This window comes from Haliotis rubra, unplaced genomic scaffold, assembly GCF_003918875.1.
Source record: "Haliotis rubra isolate DU_JTF1 unplaced genomic scaffold, ASM391887v1 Scf684, whole genome shotgun sequence".
Classification (NCBI taxonomy): domain Eukaryota; kingdom Metazoa; phylum Mollusca; class Gastropoda; order Lepetellida; family Haliotidae; genus Haliotis; species Haliotis rubra.
Window position 1 is genome coordinate 262398 of NW_025767395.1, and position 6000 is coordinate 268397.

The following is a 6000-nucleotide window of genomic DNA, read 5'->3' on the forward strand; positions in this document are numbered from 1 at the left end:
TTGTAGCTCCAGACGAAGAATCCTTACATCCTTACAATGTATGTAAGACTGTGTACCTAGCTGGTGTGATAGTGGCTAATATTGATTACTGTTAAACAGACATTTGTAATAGCATATTTTAATAAATATTCTAAGGTTTCTAAATATTATAATCTAGTCGTAAAGCAAATAATTCTTATCTTAGTGTACAGTTAGTTATGTAGGTGAGTCTAGGTATAGAAGAACGGATATTTTGTTATCGATGAGAAAGAGTGGCTTTACTTTGTATCATATGTTATCTGATGTTGTGTTGCGACATCTTAATAAACTTATTATTATGATTATTTTGTGTCTTCTTCTTGCATTGATCCTTCCGTAAACCTTACCAGGAACATATGATTGTGTGTTCAAACCCCCAAAATGGTTACATTCTCATTCAGTTGTTCGCCCCACAAGCGTTTGAGTGAGTGAGTTAAAAGTTTACATAAGATGGACAATAGTGCAGCCATTTCACGATGAGAATAATTTAGGTATAAATTCTATTCAAGTCCCACTATTGAAAAGTCTAACATGGTCATGTCAATTGTCAATCCATATATTGTAAAAAAACTATCTATTTATATACACAGTTCAATGAATCTTAGACATTCAGTCCTATGCCAATAATATCATATTTACTTTTTCGGACACCATCGCTTTCATTGGGAGCATGTTATATTTGGGCGAATGTTTTCTGCTTGGGTGTTTATGCAATTGCATTAAAAGTGGTAACTTTCTTTTGCCCGATAGTTTAGTCCTTGAACGGCATTTAGAAGACTGCATGACACGCTGACCATGCGACCTGTTACAAAGGTACTGGAATAGCTGAATTTCCTTCTTTTTCCAATAGTGCTAGTAGTTTGGCAAGATGTTGGGCTGTGTTGTAGCAGACTGAGCCCCTGGAGCATACACGTATTCTGACTTTAACTGGATCTTTCTGTGTGCCCCAGTGTGTACTTCAGTGTGCTATAATAATTGGCTTCGCCTTACTATTCTGACCTTTGACCAGTTTCGGGTAAATCTTGTATGGAAAGATTAAAGATAATAAAATGGATCTTACTAGCTCGATACAAAATACATCTTAGGTACTCGATTTGCTGATATTTTCACGACCAAGTTACAGGCGAATCTATCTCAGCTATTGAAAGCATATATACTCTCCCAAAAAAGAAACGCATCATGAAAATACCAATTTCGTGCAGCAATGAATTAAAACGTGATTCATTTTAGAAAAGGTTTTGCTTTGTTTATGAGTCCTATGGTGTTTATGTTTTGAAACATCATAACAAAACGCACCATCCGTAAAATATCCGTATTTAACACAATGGTTTTCAATTTCGGCGTGTAGTGTCACAGAATACAGAAATCACACGTAATGCACGTGAAAGTTGGGGATCAGATAGTCTCAATGATGGGTATAAGAGGTTGATCGCTGTCTGTCGATTATTCACTGTATTTGGATAATTGTTGACGAACGCAAAATGCCACGTCTAAGTGAAGTCAACCGTCATAACGCCATTGGTTTGCTTGAAGCTGGCCAGTCTCAACGTACAGTTGCCCGACGCATGAATGTTCACCAAAGCACCGTTTCACGGCTCTGGGAGAGATATCGCCGGCAGAATGCGGTAGGAGATGCCCCTCATATTGGGCGACCTCGAGCGACCACTGCGGCGCAGGATCGCTACATCCGGTACATCACCTGCGTCATCGAAGAGCTACGGCGATCAGTACCGCTCGACAAATACCCGGATTGAGTAGGCTTTCTTCACAGACCGTCAGGAACAGGTTGAGAGAAGCTGGTTTACGTGCAAGAAGACCTTATTTTGGCCCTGTGCTTCGACAACAACATCGTCGACATCGAGTTCAATGGTACACGAACGTTCAGGCCTTGAACCTACCGAATTGGCGTAGAATTTGGTCCATTGAAATCATAATGGGAAGATGTCTGTAATAAGAAGAGAGTAGATGATGAGAAAAGTCTAAGACATAAAACTTCAGGATGTGAGTTAATTTAAATACTTGAGATCTGTTGAAGGAACTAAAGAATTTCTTGAATTGTAAAACTAAACAATTATTTGATCTAACGACTGGCTTAAATATTGTGAAAATGCGGTAATCAGTCTACTAATCTGAGAGAGAAAATAACTAGAAACTTGAATGAAAACAATGCCTGAAAATATGGTGACCATGACAACGCCACTAATATGAATATTGCCACCAAATTGTTTGTTATTGTTTGTTGTGATTGTGTGAACCGACACTGGTGACCACATCAGTACCTGGTGTGGCCACCCCTCGCACGAAAAACATCTGCCCATGACCCTCTAAAAGTTGTTCCATGGGGTTCATACCTGGCTGCTTAGCAGATCCCCCATGTGCGAAAAAATCCAACACTATCCTTCGATGACGACTGAATTCAAATGAAATTAACGTCACCTAGCACATGTTCAGAACGATAATAATGACGTCACACTGTGAAATAATTCACCTGCAAAAGAATGATTTACAGTTGCAACGTCATGGTTTTTGAGAAGTTCTTTGATCTTATCTTGTTTACATCATGAATGTTGTCCAAGATATTTTTTATGGATTAAACTTCTTTTTTAATTTCTCTCACAACGTTTCGAGACCATTCCAGGTCCCTTCATCAGGTGAACTGGCAGTTAGGACTATGACGTCGTCACTATGACGTCATTACTGAGTTATGACGTCACAATGCAAGTGACATCACAGTACACTAGGGAGAGTACTGTATAAGTGAGTTAGTTACATAATGATGAAATTCATGCTAAATAATAGAGTTGAAAGTTGAATTGTCAATACACAACAACTGCTAATTACACAAAGGTTACTTGATAGCAGGCTTTCCAAAAAGAATAGTAGACTCGTTTTTTCTTGTATCTAAAGTTCATCTAAAGTTCATCAAAAGTTAATCAAGAGGTCCCACGCACTTGGCAGGTATACACCTTGATCACGATTAATTGCTGGTTTATGTCTCCTTATCTCGACAGCTTCCTGTAGTTTTCTCCGACGCCAGTCATTGTTATTTCTCGAAATCACCCTAATATCATTCCACATGATTACATGACTTGGGTTATTTGCCTTGTGCTCCGATATAGCTGACTTATCATTTTGTTTGCATACTGATGACTTGTGTTCAGCAACCCGGGTGTTAATGGGCCTGAGAGTCTCGCCAATATATTGATCGCCACAGCTGCATGGTATTTGGTATACACATCCTCTATGGTTGGGGCTTCCATTGCAAGATCCTCTACCATTTGCCCGGAGGAGTGTCTTAATTGCTGTACCGCTAGAGAAAGTTATATCAAAGCCCGCTTTGCTCTTGATTAGTCGGGCTATTTGATGGCTGACTGGTCCCACGTAGGGTATTGTGATCCTGATCGGGGATGGTTCAGGCTTGAGGCGCGGTTCTGATACTTCAAGCGTTTTGGTGATAGTCCTGGAGACAAGACGGGCTGGGTAGCCATTGAGGACGGTAAAGGTTCACTTATACAGTACTCTCCCTAGTGTACTGTGATGTCACTTGCATTGTGACGTCATAACTCAGTAATGACGTCATAGTGACGACGTCATAGTCCTAACTGCCAGTTCACCTGATGAAGGGACCTGGAATGGTCTCGAAACGTTGTGAGAGAAATTAAAAAAGAAGTTTAATCCATAAAAAATATCTTGGACTTCAATGTACAACTTCTAAATGCCACTGAAAGACATCATGAATGTTGCCTCGAAAATGCACAAACATGACTATAACGTTTTTTTTGTGTGGAAGGTTCACATAGTATGTGTAGTGAGTAGTAAGTCCAGTGACGTCACTCATTCATAACGTTGGGTTATGTATCAATGCGCCGATACAATGAGAAAGGACGAAATATGCATCGATTTGATCCAAAAGCGGTGAGATTTTAGGCTGTTGTAAGAAACAGATTACTGTACGCGTTGTAAGATAAATGGAGTCTGACAAACTCTCGTTTTGTTTCTTTTGAGATCCGGGTTAGAATTGATCTTCAACAACCCATGCTTGTCGTAAGAGGCGACTAACGGGATCAGTTGACACATGTCATCGTATCCAAATTGCGAAGATCGATGCTGATGATGTTGATCACTGGATTGTCTGATCATTTACAGACTGGAATAGCTGGAATATTGCAAAGGGCGACGTTAAAGAAAGAAAACTTGGTGTGATCTCAATAGTTACGTTTACATCTTGATGTGCAGTGCAAAAGAGTAAATACGGGTACATATGAGAGTGATTGATTGAGTGAGTGCATATCTTTTTACGTCACTTTTCGCCATATGTCCGCGATATCATGTCGGGGGATACCAGAAATGGTTTTCACACATTGTACCCATGGAGGGAATGGAACCCGGGTCTTCGGCGTGACGAGCGGGCACTTTAACCACTTGGCTACCACAGAGCAGACAGACCCAGCACGCATGACAACGCAGAATTCAATATTCGACTGCCCAATGATAACGACACTAGTGTTTCAACAAGAAAGGACATGGTTCACAGAGTATACAGACCCAGCAGTGCCAAATAAACCCATGACAACATAGTATTCAATATTCAACTGCCCAATTGCAACGACACGGCGTATTCACTTATGTTTCAACAAGCAAGGACATGGTTCATGTGTCAGGGAATATTGTCTAAGTGAAACAGCTCAGATCTTTCAGTGTTAACCAGCTGCTGACTATGTTTCTGTTTTACACTGTGACCGGAATATTTCATGTGTGTGGTATGTATCTGCCTTCGAAAATGGCAGTTGACATTTTGTATAGCCATCCTTGTGACTGTTTTCTGAAGTTACACGGGACATTCTGTCAGCAATCGTAAGTAGTGATGACTCGTACTTTTTTGCGTGCAGGTCAGTATATGAACTTATCACGCCAGTTTTTTAATATGTTTTTTTTTTTTAAAACTAATAATTCATTTATATAGCGCCTAGTATCAATCTGACTAGTTGCTCGCTGGACGCTGAATCACAATCTGACTATTATTACCCTGGATAACCCAAGCTGTCTGTAAGGCGCTAGAAGGTTAATAGTCACATGACTTATCTCACCGGGTAACCAGTTTCTGCTGTACCAGTTTCGGCAATTCTGAACAAACACACTTACCTCAGGTGAGAGAACATGTTAGTATATGATATGTGAGTATGTTCAGCGTAGTGTAGACCACATGCTAATATATGATATGTTAGTATGTTCAGCGTAGTGTAGACGAATGTGAGTATATGATATGTTAGTGTGTTCAGCGTAGTGTAGACCACATGTTAGTATTTGATATATTAGTATGTTCAGCGTAGTTTAGATCACATGTTAGTATATGATATGTTAGTATGTTCAGCGTAGTGCAGACCACATGTTAGTATATGATATGTTAGTATGTTCAGCGTTATTGTAGACCACATGTTAGCGTATATGATATGATAGTAGTATGTTCAGCGTAGTGTAGACCACATGTTAGTATATGATATGTTAGTATGTTCAGCGTAGTGTAGACCACATGTTAGTATATGATATGTTAGTATGTTCAGCGTAGTGTAGACCACATGTTAGTATATGATATGTTAGTATGTTCAGCGTATAGTGTAGACCACATGTTAGTATATGATATGTTAGTATGTTCAGCGTAGTATTTGATATGTAGATGTTCACATGTTAGTATTTGATATGTTAGTATGTTCAGCGTAGTGTAGACCACATGTTAGTATATATGATATGTTAGTATGTTCAGCGTAGTGTAGACCACATGTTAGTATATGATATGTTAGTATGTTCAGCGTAGTGTAGATCACATGTTAGTATATGATATGTTAGTATGTTCAGCGTAGTGTAGACCACATGTTAGTATATGATATGTTAGTATGTTCAGCGTAGTGTAGACCACATGTTAGTATATGATATGTTAGTATGTTCAGCGTAGTGTAGACCACATGTTAGTATTTGATATGTTAG